The sequence below is a fragment of the Salmo salar genome, chromosome ssa12, assembly GCF_905237065.1.
Source record: "Salmo salar chromosome ssa12, Ssal_v3.1, whole genome shotgun sequence".
Taxonomy (NCBI): domain Eukaryota; kingdom Metazoa; phylum Chordata; class Actinopteri; order Salmoniformes; family Salmonidae; genus Salmo; species Salmo salar.
In genome coordinates, this window is record NC_059453.1 from 19,025,579 (window position 1) to 19,042,024 (window position 16,446).

Sequence of the window (16,446 nt, forward strand, 5' to 3'; positions counted from 1 at the left end):
AAAATTATACAAATCTAAAAGTAACTTTTATTGCCAAATATGTAAAAATAGCCTACATAAAGCCAACAAATAAAAACATTGCAGCCTGCAGGTAGAAAATATCCTATAAATCACATTTGCTGCAAATGGCCTGTGCAACAGGCCGGCTCATAGCCTGTGGCAAAAATGAGAGGACATCGACAACTGGTATAGGCCAATTCAAAACGTTCTTTATTATAAAACAAAACTATTAACTATAAACAAAGAAAAAGGAATGAGGTGTGGAAATGTCATAATGTAAAGTGTATGTAAGGTGCATGGATGCGTTAACATGACTGAGTGGAAACTAAATACAGCTATAAAGGAACAAACAAAACCGGATCATACCTGGAGGAGCAGGGAGAAAGAGAGCGAGCCAGGATCTCAGCGAGCAGCCAGACCAGAGAGAGGTTAGTGGAGCAGTTGGTTAAATACCCTGAGCCCAGGTGGCTCCAATCACACCAGCTGCAATCACTAACGACCCTCCTCTGCCTGCAGGGGGAACCACCCCTGCACTGCAGAGGAGGAGCCGTGACACCTGTCTACAATGATCTTGAAACATTGTATCAACTATCAACTGGGTCGGCCCAAAACTCGAGATAGCAAGCTTGCTATATTGTATCAAATATTCTGGGCCCTCAGAGTTTCCCGCACCAGTGAGTTCAGGACAGACACAGCTGTCGGCTATTTGTGCAAAGGATACGAAATAATCAGGTATTTTCTGACATTTCCACTGGATCAGAGCATTACATTTTTCCCTTTTATGCCGAGTGGTTATCGAAAGAGCGAGAGCTGGAAATCTTTTACTAAAATACTTTGAGGAACTTTTGTCATTCGCAATTGATTTTGATTAGAAATTGTTTACTTGCTGTTTGATGTGAAGAAAAATTACTTTGAGAAGCTCCACAACTCATTAGTGGTGGTGCGTTAAGACAATCAGAAATACTATCAGACAGCCCCAAATAGGCAAATTTATAGGCCTACATTTGCGCGCAGGTCATGTAAACTAGTCCTACTTCTACATGCGTAATCAGGTGTGCGTCCTTACTCAACATTGACAGGAGTGTTTCAAACAAAAGACAATGAATAAATTGACAAAACTGACGCATCTTACGGGGTCAGGTCTGGGTGGTCTGCCATGGGCCGTTTCATTTAGTATCCGTTTGGGTCGGCATGGGGAATGATTCTATTTCCCCATAGTATGTTGTACCGAAGTTGACCAACTGAAAGGGAGTGCAACTTTATGACTATAATTACTGTTCCCTGAAGGAGGGAAACAAGTACAACACCTGTTTGGGTCCGCCCCTTCCTGAGTCGGTAAATAGCGGTATTAAATTGAAGGAATAAATCCGAGCCTCACGCTCATCACCTGTGGAAGGCGGGGCTTCCAGCGAGGCGTGGATTTAATATTGTACCTAGTTTCCCTCCTTCAGGGAACAGTAGTTTTTGTCATAACGTGTGGATTTAATAGTATTTTGTACCTAGTTTCCCTCCTTCAGGGAACAGTAGTTATAGTCATAGCATGTGGATTTAATAGTATGTTGTAGCTAGTTTCCCTCCTTCTGGGAACAGTAGTTATAGTCGTAACGTTAAGCTTGTCATATGATGAACTTCAACTTAAATATTTGATCTTGCTGTCAGACAGTTTCTTTGTATTCTGAAATGCACTCTAACTACGTAACATTTAGTGGCTCCTTATGTTACGCTGTGAAAACAGTTTTCATGGGCACCAAAATCCTAAATCATTTCAGTTTGCTAAATCCAATGGTTTTAACTGAGAGTCATCTTAAGTTGATTCACAGCACCCAAATGCATACTGTCATTAACGCGGTTCTTCAATAATTACACATCATTCTTAATACTGTAGCTGTTTAGTTAGTCACATGTTCAACTATCATCAGCTGATCCAGGAAATCCTTTTCTGAATGACAGTCACATGACAAACATCACGACATGCAACAACAACCAAATTGCTTCTTCATTCATTACTCTGGTAAAGACAGTTAAGCCGTGCTCCATTTTGGATCCAACATCCCTAACAAATTGATGTTTATATTGTGTTATTGTCTGCTTGATTTACAGTAGGGTCTCATTAGTCTGTTTGGACATGGAGATACTTAGCTCATAATGTGTAGACAACTGTTCCTTGATCGATAGGCTATTGTACAACATACAGAGCTATTTTCCTTTATTCAGGACATTTAGAATGACAACACATTACAGAGTAGCCTAGTGGGATCATTCACAAAATTATCTGGTGATCAGGTTATGAAATGTCATGACAAATACATTTTAGTTTCCGTGTTTCACCTGAAATATTAAATGATTTATAGTCCTAGGTCTATGTTGTTGTTAGGTTAAGTTATGGGTCCTACAGTCAGTCTATGTTGTTCTTAGGTGAAGTTATGGGTCCTACAGTAGGTCTATGTTATTGTTAGGTGAAGTTATTGGTCCTAGAGTAGGTCTATGGTAATTGTATAACTAGTGGTTTCCGCGTTAGCATGGAGGAGTTTCTGCAACCAAATTGCGTGGGCATCGCCCTCATGTGCCAATTTTAGCAAAAACAGAAAGGGCTATATTGGAGACCAAAAGTTGTCTGGCACGCTGCTTAGGATTTCAACAACTTTAATAACTTATGTCTAGCCTACAATCATCGATGTTACTACTAATGTGTGATACAAAATTCAAAAGGCATTCGCACATCTGAGCAATCTTTTTGCAGGTGCATGGCAACAGTTGAAACAGGATGAAGGAAAAAGGAAACCGCACACTGCTCTTGATAGTATCACTGAAATTTAATAAGCTTACGTATCGGCCTCACGGCCTTCGTCAGAGCTTTTGTGAATTTTCTGAAAACAGCACCTCTATGTAGACCTAACCCCACCCACATCCGTTCCACACATGGAAAGGGGTTGGAGGCAAAGGAATATTAAATAAGTGCTACCAAACATAACAATATGCAGTTCAAACACTACAAAAGTGTATAAATAAGACGCATTAAACACGTCCATAAAACCACAATGAGGACATAGCAAGTTTTCATTAATCACTGGGTACATCATACAAAAAACATTAGAGTAATCTTAAATAGGCACATAATTCATGTTCAAATTCACAACATAACATACATAGGCATTTCATCATTAAGTCCTTTAGGAAATAATGTCTGGAGGGTGAAAATCCCAAAACATTCTCTTTTACTCAGAGTTTTATTAATATCACCTCCCCTGTCTGATATCTTGACTTTCTCTATGCCACAAAATCTAAATGTAGAAATGTCATGTGTTAGGTCATTAAAATGTACTGCGACTGGATAATCCCTGTCGTTTCGCCTGATTGAACTTTTATGTTCACTAATTCTCTGTTTGAGAGAGCGGGAGGTCTTACCGACATCGCAGAGCCCACATGGACATTTAATAATGTAAATAACATGGGTGGTGGTACACGTAATTATATAATTTATTTGAAACCATTTTCCTGTTTAGGGGTGGCAGAAATATTCACACTTCATCATATTGTTGCACTGTGCGCATCCTCTGCATTTATAGCTACCATTTGGTAGAGGGCGTAAAAGAGCCTGGCTGATTTTCTTTTGTGGCTGGCAGTTGGCATGAACCAATTTATCGCGTAAATTGCGACCTCTCCTATACACAATAAGTGGTGGATTTTTAAATTCGGCCGGCAAAGCTGGGTCCGATGATAAAATATGCCAGTGTTTCTTGACCACACCTCCCACTTTTCGCGAATTCAAAGTATATGTGGTTGTGAACATTACGGAGTGTTCTTTGGCTTTAGCGGGTGTTTTTTGTAACAATTCATCTCGTGTTTTTCCCAATGCCAAAGTAAGCGCTTCATCCGCGCATTGTGGCGAATAGCCTCTTCTTAGAAACCTAATGCGCATCTCTGCTGCTTTTGCTAGATAATCATCTGTGGAGTCGCATATACGGCGCAGTCTGAAGAATTGGCTTCTTGGAAGTCCTCTTTTTAATGGCTCAGGATGGAAGCTGACCCCCTGTAATAGAGTATTTCTGTTCGTTTCTTTTCTATACAGAGTTGTAAACAGGGTTCCATTTGATTTCTCAATCCACATATCGAGGTAATGAACGCGATGAGTGTCACATTCAATAGTGAATTTGAGATTGGGGTCAATGTCATTGAGTAGTGCCATAAAATCTGACAGCTCTTGTTCAGTTCCTTCCCATATGCAAGAAATGTCGTCAATATATCGATACCACTTCAGGATTTTATTCAAAAATGAGTTTTCGTTTTCATTATTGACAAAACATTCTTCAAATAGACCCACATAAAGGTTAGCATAGCTCGGAGCGAATGTGGAGCCCATCGATGTTCGATTCGTTTGGAGGTAGTATTCATCATCAAATCTAAAATAGTTATACTTCAAAACATATTCTGCCAGCTCTAGAATAAATTTTTTTGGGTGGTTATTCATTAGTATCTCTGTCTCCCAAATAGTGTGCTAGTGCTGCCAGCCCCCCCACATGGGGAATGCTGGTATATAGACTTGACATCTAATGTGACCAGAATACAGTCTTCTTTTAAACCCGTTATTGGTGAGATCTTGTTTATGAAGTCTATAGAGTCTTTTACATATGATGGCAATGCTTGCACATGAGTTTTAATAAAAGAGTCTACAAAGTTCGACAATGGCTCTAGCATTGAGCCTATTCCTGCAACCACTGGTCTGCCTGGATAATTGCCTTGTTGTGTTTTAGGTTTGTGTAATTTCGGTAAAATGTACAGGCATGGACGTATGGCACATTTACAGCAAAGATATTCAGGTTTTGAGATAAGGTGGTTTAATAGGGCTTGCTCCAGATTAGAGCATATATCCCTTTGAAACACCTGTGTGGGATCAACACCCAGTTTTCTATAGAAACGTTAATTACTGAGTTGTCTCTGAATTTCTTCTTTAGATTTTTCATAGTCTAAAACAACCACAGCACCCCCTTTGTCTGCAGGTTTAATAACCAAAGATGAATCTTTCATTAATTCATTAAGTGCCTGTTCTTCTGTTCAAGTGAGATTTTTCTGAATGTGGTTTGTTTGTCTCGTATACACTGACATGGCTTCTTGTTTGACTAACCTACAAATAGGTATTAATCGAGGAGTTGTTAATCATGGGACAGAATTTGCTTTTGGGCTTAAAATGGGTACCAGTTCGTTGATGTGTTTCTAGGCCCGAAACAGTGTTTTGTGAAAACACATGCTTAAGTTTAATCTTGCGAAAGAATTTAAACAGATCTACTTTCGTATCAAATGGTTTATCTGTTCTCAGCCCAGTCAAAACTGTTCGCTACTCTGGCACCCCTATGGTGGAACAAGCTCCCTCACGACGCTAGGACAGCGGAGTCAATCACCACCTTCCGGAGACACCTGAAACCCCACCTCTTTAAGGAATACCTAGGATAGGATAAAGTAATCCTTCTAATCCCCCCCCCCCCCAAAAGATTTAGATGCACTATTGTAAAGTGGTTGTTCCACTGGATATCATAAGGTGAATGCACCAATTTGTAAGTCGCTCTGGATAAGAGCGTCTGCTAAATGACTTAAATGTAATGTAAATGTACATGTAGGTACAAAAGAGAGGCCCTTAGATAAGACTGAGACTTGAGCATCAGTAAGGTCTTTTTGGAGAGGTTAAATACCGCGTCCTGCTGTAGCTCCGTGTCCACGGCCTGTGATCCTGGTCTCCTCTTCGACCGCTTGCCTCTCCTACATCGTTTCTTTTCTTTCGTGGAGCCTTGTGTTGCTTCCGGGCTAGAAAACCAGACTGTGTGCCATGGTAGCTGGAGTCACTGTCTGTAGGGAATTCGCTCTCGGTGGATGCCTCTGTGTCCAAGTTTCCATGTCCTCCCGCTGCTGCGTATCTACGTCCCCCGATCAGTGGTGCGTCCCTACGTCGGCCTCAACGTGCTCCTGTCCTTGGGCCTTCCCATGCGTACACCTGGTTAAGCTGGTAGCCCTCTGTGTCTCGCTGATATTTCTTGATCTTTGTTGCTTGTAGAAAGTCTCTGTATTTCCCAATGGACTGGTTGATCATGTCGTCTATGGCTGTAAAATTAGGGCCTAGAATCTCCTTCATTACAACCTCATGTTCGCTAATCTTAACTTCAACTTCTTTTGCTTCCTTCGACACATGTTCAACGATTAATAGCATTAAATCTAGTGAACATTTATTGAGTATTTCATCCCATTGATGAACGAAGGTTTTGTCGTTTTTCCCTATTGTAGGCTCCTTCTGTATTCTAAGTCCTCTTGGAATGCACTTGTTGCGCCAATACTCGCTAAGAGTGGTGCCATGCAGGAACAAACGAGTTTCTTTCTCTCGAAGTCTCTGGAGTTGGATTTTGAGTTCGACAGTCGAGTGCTAAACTGGGTTGTCCATGTTGGAGGTAGGGGAAATAATCTTATCAGCGTCTTCTTGTGTGAATGAAAGGGTACTCGCACAATGCTTAGTAAGTGAGTTGATCTCTCGTAGTGAATCCATTGTATATTTGGTACGTCTTTTTCTTTTTGGGTATACTTACAAGATTTCAAGATTTACTATTGAATGTGACACTCAACGCATTCATTACCTCGATATGTGGATTGAGAAATCAAATGGAACCCTGTTTACAACTCTGTATAGAAAAGAAACGGACAGAAATACTCTATTACAGGGGTACAACTTCCAGGAGACCAGGAGCCTGGGGAGAGGCAGCTTGTTGGGGTAATTATACCCTGGACAACATCCTAAGGGGGGAATATGGGAACCGAACTATTCTTACTGTTAAGCGTCAGGGGGAAGAAGATGCATATGAGCAGAGGAAGACAGACTTCCAGACTCATTTAGGGGCTGAACTAGTGACTGACAGATATCCATGAGTGTAGACAGTATGATGGGGGGGTCAAGGGTCAGTCTTATGGAGTGTTAGTTGCAGATTCTGGCAGGACCAATATCAGTCATTCTGTTGAGTCCCAAAAACCAAGGCATTAATGTTACATGGAATTGGGAGAGCAGAATGTAATATGACTGGGGACCAAGGCATTAGCTGGTAGTAGAGGAAGGACAGCTAATAGAGTCTCTGGGGAATGATACCACTCCTCTGTGTATATTGTGACAGGGGATAGCTGGTAGTAGAGGGACAGCTAACTGTGTACAATACAGAGACTATGGAGTTAAATTGAACGTTACACATACCCAGATCACGGTGAGATTAGCAGAGATAGTGTTGTCAACTTTCAGTAATGAGTTTGTCTGAGAAGGCACCACACTTGAAAGACGAGCTACAGATCCCTGTATACAAGAGGCCAACTCACCAGAACGACGAGCTACAGGTCCCTGTATACAGGAGGCCACCTCACCAGAAAGACTAGCTACAGATTCCTGTATACAGGAGGCCACATCCCCAGAAGTGAGGTTCTCCGTAATAATACGGTCCTGTATACAGGAGGCCACCTCACCAGACGGGAAGAAAACAACAAAGATAACAGGAGAGCAGGATACAGATTTCATGCAATAGCTATCATCCCTTTGATGCGGTGAAGTTGTCCTGTCCCCTTAGCAGAAAAACACCCCCAAGGCATTATGTTGTATTACCTTTGCCGATCTTCGTCAGAATGCACTCCCAGGACTGCTACTTCCACAAGAAATGTTGTTTTTGTTCCAAATAATCCATATTTATGTCCAAATACCTCTGTTTTGTTCATGCGTTTAGAGCACTATCCAAAGGGTAGCGAGCGCAGAACCAGAGACGAAAAGTCGAAATGTTCCATTACCATACTTAGAAGCATGTCAAACGCTGTTTAAAATCAATCTTTATGGTATTTTTCTCGTAGAAAAGCGATAACATTCCAACCGGACAATAGCGTATTCATTTCAGAAGAAAAATAAGGAAATGCGTGCTCACGTGACCGCGCATTTCCAATCTCTTTGTCCTCCAGCAGTCCACTCAGTAACTGAGCACCTATATTCTGCCCGGTTACTGGATATGTATGAAACAACTTTCGGAGGGCTTTTGACAGTCAATGGAAGCCTTAGGAAGTGCAACGTGACCCCTAACTATTTGTAGTTTCTCTAGGGATTCAAAAGTAGAACTACAGTTCTCAGACCTTGCACTTCCTGGTTGAAATGTTCTCAGTTTTTTGCCTGCCATATGAGTTTTGTTATACTCACAGACACCATTCAAACAGTTTTAGAAACTTCAGAGTGTTTTCTATCCAAATCTACTAATAATATGCATATTCTCATTTCTGGGCCAGAGTAGTAACCTGTTTAAATTGGGTACGTTTTTCACCTGGCCGTGAAAATACTGCCCCCTAGCCCAGACAGGTTAAAGGCCCACAACAGCAGAAATCCACTGTAAAAGGTGATGCCAACAGCGTAGCCATGACGTTGTACAACAATTGACGTCTGTAATGAATGTTAAAATTATTTGACAATTGTCTTAAGACAGTCAAGTGAGCAACAATAGTCATATACACTGAGGGGGAAAAAGTATTTGATCCCCTGCTGATTTTGTACGTTTGCCCACTGACAAAGAAATGATCAGTCTATAATTTTAATGGTAGGTTTATTTCAACAGTGAGAGACAGAATAACAACAACAAAAAATCAAGAGAAACGCATGTCAAAAATTGTATAAATTGATTTTAGAGGCCGACCGATTATGATTTTTCAACGCCGATACTGATTATTGGAGGACAAAAAAAGCCGATGCCGATTAATCGGCCGATTTTAAAAATAAAACTTTTATTTTTATTTTGTAATGATGACAATTTCAACAATACTGAATGAACACTTATTTTAACTTAATATAATACATCAAGAAAATCAATTTAGCCTCAAATAAATAATGAAACATGTTGAATTTGGTTTAAATAATGCAAAAACAAAGTGTTGGAGAAGAAAGTAAAAGTGCAATATGTGCCATGTAAAAAAGCTAACGTTTAAGTTCCTTGCTCAGAACGAGAACATATGAAAGCTGGTGGTTCCTTTTAACATGAGTCTTCAATATTCCCAGGTAAGAAGTTTTAGGTTGTAGTTATTATAGGATTATTTCTCTCTATACGATTTGTATTTCTTATACCTTTGACTATTGGATGTTCTTATAGGCACTTTAGTATTGCCATAGCTTCCGTCCCTCTCCTCGCTCCTACCTGGACTCGAACCAGGAACACATCGACAACATGGCTGAGCTATGTACTCAGAATATTGAAAAATGCGCTTTCGCCGAAAAGCTATTTTAAAATCTGACCTAGCGATTGCATAAAGGACTACTGTATCTATAATTCTTAAACTAATTGTTATGTATTTTGTCAACGTTTATGATGAGTATCTCTGTAATATATGTGCTCATTGTGCTCATTCACCGGTAGTTCTGGAGGCTAAACATTTTCTGACATTTTCTGAACGTCACGCGCCAATGTAAAATGCTGTTTTTGGATATAAATATGAACTTTATCGAACAAAACATACATGTATTGTGTAACATAATGTCCTAGGAGTGTCATCTGATGAAGATCATCAAATGTTAGTGCTTCATTTAGCTGTGGTTTGGGTTTATGTGACATTATATGCTACCTTGAAAAATGGGTGTCTGATTATTTCTGGCTGGGTACTCTGCTGACATAATCTAATGTTTTGCTTTTGTTGTAAAGCCTTTTTGAAATCGGACAGTGTGGTTAGATTAACGAGAGTCTTGTCTTTAAAATGGTGTAAAATAGTCATATGTTTGAGAAATTGAAGTAATAGCATTTCTAAGGTATTTGAATATCGCGCCACGGGATTACACTGGCTGTTGCGTAGGTGGGACGATTTCGTCCCACCGAGCCCAGAGAGGTTAAACAACACAATGTAAATCCAAGTCAATCACACTTCTGTGAAATCAAACTGTCCACTTAGGAAGCGACACTGATTGACAATACATTTCACATGCTGTTGTGCAAATGGAATAGACAACAGGTGGAAATTATAGGCAATTAGCAAGACACCCCCAATAAAGGAGTGGTTCTGCAGGTGGTAACCACAGACCACTTCTCAGTTCCTATGCTTCCTGGCTGATGTTTTGGTCACTTTTGAATGCTGGCGGTGCTTTCACTCTAGTGGTAGCATGAGACGGAGTCTACAACCCACACAAGTGGCTCAGGTAGTGCAGCTCATCCAGGATGGCACATCAATGCGAGCTGTGGCAAGAAGGTTTGCTGTGTCTGTCAGCGTAGTGTCCAGAGCATGGAGGCGCTACCAGGAGACAGGCCAGTACATCAGGAGACGTGGAGGAGGCCGTTGGAGGGCAACAACCCAGCAGCAGGACCGCTACCTCCGCCTTTGTGCAAGGAGAAGCACTGCCAGAGCCCTGCAAAATGACCTCCGGCAGGCCACAAATGTGCATGTGTCTGCTCAAACGGTCAGAAACAGACTCCATGAGGGTGGTATGAGGGCCCGACGTCCACAGGTGGGGGTTGTGCTTACAGCCCAACACCGTGCAGGACGTTTGGCATTTGCCAGAGAACACCAAGATTGGCAAATTCGCCACTGGCGCTCTGTGCTCTTCACAGATGAAAGCAGGTTCACGCTGAGCACATGTGACAGTCTGGAGACGCCGTGGAGAACGTTCTGCTGCCTGCAACATCCTCCAGCATGACCGGTTTGGCGGTGGGTCAGTCATGGTGTGGGGTGGCATTTCTTTGGGGGGCCGCACAGCCCTCCATGTGCTCGCCAGAGGTAGCCTGACTGCCATTAGGTACCGAGATGAGATCCTCAGACCCCTTGTGAGACCATATGCTGGTGCAGATGGCCCTGGGTTCCTCCTAATGCAAGACAATGCTAGACCTCATGTGGCTGGAGTGTGTCAGCAGTTCCTGCAAGAGGAAGGCATTGATGCTATGGACTGGCCTGCCCGTTCCCCAGACCTGAATCCAATTGAGCACATCTGGGACATCATGTCTCGCTCCATCCACCAACGCCACGTTGCACCACAGACTGTCCAGGAGTTGGCGGATGCTTTAGTCCAGGTCTGGGAGGAGATCCCTCAGGAGACCATCTGCCACCTCATCAGGAGCATGCCCAGGCGTTGTAGGGAGGTCATACAGGCACGTGGAGGCCACACACACACTACTGAGCCTCATTTTGACTTGTTTTAATGACATTACATCAAAGTTGGATCAGCCTGTAGTGTGGTTTTCCACTTTAATTTTGAGTGTGACTCCAAATCCAGACCTCCATGGGTTGATAAATTGGATTTCCATTGATTATTTTTGTGTGATTTTGTTGTCAGCACATTCAACTATGTAAAGATAAAAGTATTTAATAAGATTATTTCATTCATTCAGATCTAGGATGTGTTATTTTAGTGTTCCCTTAATTTTTTTGAGCAGTGTAGTTGTATGTTTGAGAAATTGAAATTATTAGATTTTTCTGTTTTGAATTTCGCACCATGCTATCTTGTCAAGCAATCCCGTTAACGGGATCCTATCTCGAAAGGGTCCCCAACAGGTTAACCATCTGTCTGACTTGTTGTTCACGCAGGGGAGAGACGTGACTATCGTGGGTCCTCTGGGGAGCCTCAACAACCTCATGATGCTGACGAGGCAGAGAAGAGTCTCTCCACATCAGAACACCTCAAGAAACACCAGCGGAGACCCACAGTAAAGAAATCTATTTGCTGCTCTGACTGTGGGAAACGTTGCGAATCTTCATCAGAACTTAAAATACACCAGCGAGTACACACAGGAGAGAAATCTCACCACTGTTTTGATTGTGGGAAGAGTTACTTAAGATTAAAATCACTAAAAGTACACATGAGAATTCACACTGGAGAGAAACCTTACAGCTGTGATCAATGTGGGAAGAGTTTTACTGTATCTAGCTATCTGATTGTACACCAGAGAACACATACAGGAGAGAAACCGTACAGCTGTACTCAATGTGGGAAGACTTTTACTCAGTCAAGCCACCTGTTATCACACCAGAGAAAACACACAGGAGAGAAATCTTATAGCTGTAATCAATGTGGGATGAGTTTTACTCAGTCAAGCACCCTGTTATCACACAAGAGAACACACAGAGGAGATAAACCTTATAGCTGTGATCAATGTGGGAAGAGTTTTACTACATCTAGCCATCGGATTGTACACCAGAGAACACACACAGGAGAGAAACCTTATAGCTGTACTCAATGTGGGAAGAGTTTTACTCAGTCAAGCAACCTGTTATCACACCAGAGAAAACACACAGGAGAGAAATCTTATAGCTGTAATCAATGTGGGAGGAGTTTTACTCAGTCAAACACCCTGTTATCACACAAGAGAACACACACAGGAGATAAACCTTATAGCTGTGAACAATGTGGGAAGAGTTTTACTACATCTAGCCCTCTGATTGTACACAAGAGAACACACACAGGAGATAAACCTTATAGCTGTGATCAATGTGGGAAGAGTTTTACTACATCTAGCAATCGGATTGTACACCAGAGAACACACACAGGAGAGAAACCTTATAGCTGTACTCAATGTGGGAAGCGTTTTACTCACTTATGCAGCCTGTTATCACACCAGAGAAAACACACAGGAGAGAAATCGTATAGCTGTCATCAATGTGGGAAGAGTTTTACTTCATCTTGCAGTCTTATTGTACACCAGAGAACACACACAGGAGAGAAACCTTATAGCTGTGATCAATGTGAGAAGAGTTTTGTTAAATCTAGCCGTCTTATTGTACACCAGAGAACACACACAGGCGAGAAACCTCATAGCTGTGATCAATGTGACAAGAGATACTCTGATAAAAGATCTCTGATCAAACATCAGAAAATACATACATGAAGGAGTTGTTTCATGATATCAATGAAATAATGTCACAATGTAGAATGTTTTAACATTGTAGTAGGAGTATTTTAATGATGTCATAATGTATAACCATAAATGTTTGCCCCCTGTTCTATTGATTTCAGCATGATATGGATATTAGCCTCAGGAAAAATCCAGGCTCTGAATTGAAAGAGTGACTACCGTAAATTCCGGACTATAAGCCGCAACTTTTTTCCCACGCTTTGAACTTCGCGGCTTAAACAATGACTCGGCTAATATATGGATTTTTTCTCCAAAAAAACACATTCTGTGACGTGCTGAGTTTTTTGGCGGCATGAAGCTTTCATTAGACCAATGAAATTGCCGAACGGGTCAAGGTCAAACAACTTTTTTGTTTACTGTTTAGATTAAATCGAGCGCTCTCAAACTTCCCATCATTCTGATTACGGTAGTCATTTTGTCACCCTCATCATGGCAAAGACACGGAGAAATGCATATGATGCAGCTTTCAAGTTGAAGGTGATTGATCTGGCTGTTGGAAAAGGAAATAGAGCTGCTGCACGGGAGCCTGGTCTTAATGAGTCGATGATAAGACTTTGGAAACAGCAGTGTGAGGAATTGACTCAGTGCAAAAAGACAACTAAAGCTTACTGCTAATTTTTTATTACAAGCCGTGTTTCGTTAAAGCCTATTTATTTTTGTTACAAGCCGTGTTTTGTTAAAGCCTATTTATTTTTGTTACAAGCCGTGTTTCGTTAAAGCCTGTGTAAAGTTAATTTGTTTCAATGTACCGGTAGGCACCTGCGGCTTATAGACATGTGCGGCTTATTTATGTTCAAAATAAAAAAAAAAAAACATTTTAAATTCAGTGGGTGCGGCTTATATTCAGGTGCACTTAATAGTCCGGAAATTACGGTAACACAAAAAGATCTGTGTTACACTTACCACGTTTGTGACCCTCTTGAATCAAAATGCAACACTTCAAAATGTAGCTAACTGTTTTCTACAAGTTGTCCTCTAACCAGTGATGTACACATTATTTGCAGATTCCGTGTGGTTTTTGAGCTGTTCGTTTTAGCGTTTTTGGTGCTTGTGCAGTTTATAAGGTGCTTGTTTAAAAGAATACTTATTATGATTATTGTGGCAGATGTTTGTGTATATAGCACATTTTATGTTTAGGTTTTCAATTTAGCACAAACTTTTTCTGCATTAGGACTATTGATTTGGACAACTTTAAACTGTGACATTGGGGCTATCCCACCTTACAAAATGGTGTTGAAAATAAAACTATGCCTGACGTACAATATAAGTTGTAGGTGAAAGTTGAAAAGAAATCTATTTAATTTCAACATACTTGCAGCCAATACACATGGACGCAGTATAATGAATTGAGTCTATAATCAGTTTTAGGGATAGGAGTCCCCGTAGTCATGGTAATAATAGATCCGCTAGCCGGACAACTTCCTGTTGGAATAAATAATCAGAAATATTATGGATTTTAATCATTTATGTGTCATATACAAGTGTCTTATATCGGCAGAAAGCTTGACTTCTTGTTAATCTAACTGCACTATCTGATTTACATCAAAATATTTTTCCACCGGCACAGGTTTCATGCATTCACAATTAACGATTAAATATTCACTTACTTTTTCAAAATCTTCCTCTGATTTGTCATCCAAAGGGTCCCAGCTATAACATGTAGTGTCGTTTTGTTAGATTAAATCCTTCTTTATATCCCAAAAAGTCTGTTTAGTTGGTGCCATCGATTTGAGTAATCCACTCGTTCAACATGCAGAGAAAGGAATCCGAAAATCTACCCATAAACTTTGTTTCAACAAGTCAAAATACGTTTCTCTTTACTCCTCAGATACCCTAAAATGTAATCAAACTATAATATTTCTTTTGGAAAGAAGTATGTTCAATCGGAAACCAATTTTAGCAGGTGCGTAATGTCTTTATGGAGCGCAAACACGAATTTCCAAGACTGTCCTTCTACTAAAACTGATATTTCTTATTTGTTTTTGAAGTTACAAGCCTGAAACCTTGAACATAGACTACTGACACCATGTGGAAGCCATAGGAATTGCATGCAGGGAGCTAATTTTCAATATGACCCTTCTCTTGCAATTCTAAGAGAATGGTCTCTCTGGAAAAAAATAATAATTCCGGTTGGTTTTTCTTTGGATTTTCTCCTACATTATTTTAACTTTTCTACAAACTTCAAAGTGTTTTCTTTCCAATGGTACCAATTATATTAATATCCTGGCTTCAGGGCCTGAGCTACAGGCAGTTTACTTTGGGCACAAAATAATGTATGAGACTATAACACAATTGATATGGCAGGCGAACATCCAAAGAAAAACCAACTAGAATTGTTTTGGAGCTCCTAGGCTCTTATAATGGAAAGCTATGGGTTCTATGTAATTCCAGCTCCTAGATTGCAATTCCTATGGCTTCCACTAGATGTCAACAGTTTGTGTTCATTGTTTCACAGTTTGTGTTCAATGTGTTCATTGTGTTCATTGAGCAAGAATTAAGTTTTTGTACAAAGAGTCCCAGTACAATATCAGTCTGTTGGCGTGCGATGAAGAGGATGCGCGCTTGCTAATTTTACTTTTCTATTAAACATACTTCTTTCCGTATTAAATATTATAGTTGATTTACATTTTAGGATACCTGAGGATTAATTAGAGACGTAGTTTGACTTGTTTGAACAAAGTTTAGCGGAAGCTTTTTGGACTCCTTTGTCTGCACGTTCAACGAGTGGATTACTGGAATCGATGGCGCCAACTGAACTGACTTTTTGGGATATAAGGATTTTATCTAACAAAATGACCATTCATGTTGTAGCTGGGACCCTTGGGATTGCAAACAGAGGAAGATTTTCAAAAGTAAGTGATTTATTTAATCGCTATTTGTGATTTTTATGAAGCCTGTGCTGGTTGACAAATATGTTGTGGGGCGCCGTCCTCAAACAATCGCATGGTTTCGCTGTAAAGCCTATTGTAAATCGGACAATGCAGTTAGATTAACAATAATTTACGATTTGAAACGATACAAGATACTTGTATGTTCATAAATGTTTAATATTACAATTATAGATTTGAATTGCGCACCCTCCAATTTCACCGGATGTTGTCGACTGGTTTCCCACTAGCGGGACGCCTAGCCTTATTAAGGGGGAAGGTGTTACAGGCTTTGGTTTTTCCATTTATGTTTTCTTGCTGGGAAACGTAACAACAAACAATGGTGTAAAACAAGCTTATATTTTGGGTTGGATGTTGCATCCAATTGTTAATATTTTAATCAATGTTCATTAGTCTTTCAGTTGTTAGTCTTGTTTTTTATCCTCTTATGTATGTTGTGTACTAAATATTTCTGTTTATTTTCATTGTTTTTTTCTGTGAAGCCATTGCGTTGCATCCATGTCTGAAATGTGCTGTATAAATAAAGCTTGATTTGATTTGAACATATTGTAAAACAAATGAACCCAATGACTGACCAAACAAGACTCTTGCAAAACCAATGAACAAATATGTGCAAAAGCAACACATTTCTTGGTCAATCTTAGTATGAAAAACTATCACTTTTCAAGCGTGGTGGAGTTGTAAACACC

At 40.4% G+C, this 16,446-nt stretch overlaps 1 pseudogene; it reads left to right on the forward strand.

Annotated features, from left to right (window-relative positions):
- The first annotated feature begins 11,558 nt into the window (after positions 1–11,558).
- Positions 11,559–12,872, forward strand: LOC123725445 (zinc finger protein 180-like; annotated as a pseudogene).
- Positions 12,873–16,446: the final 3,574 nt, after the last annotated feature.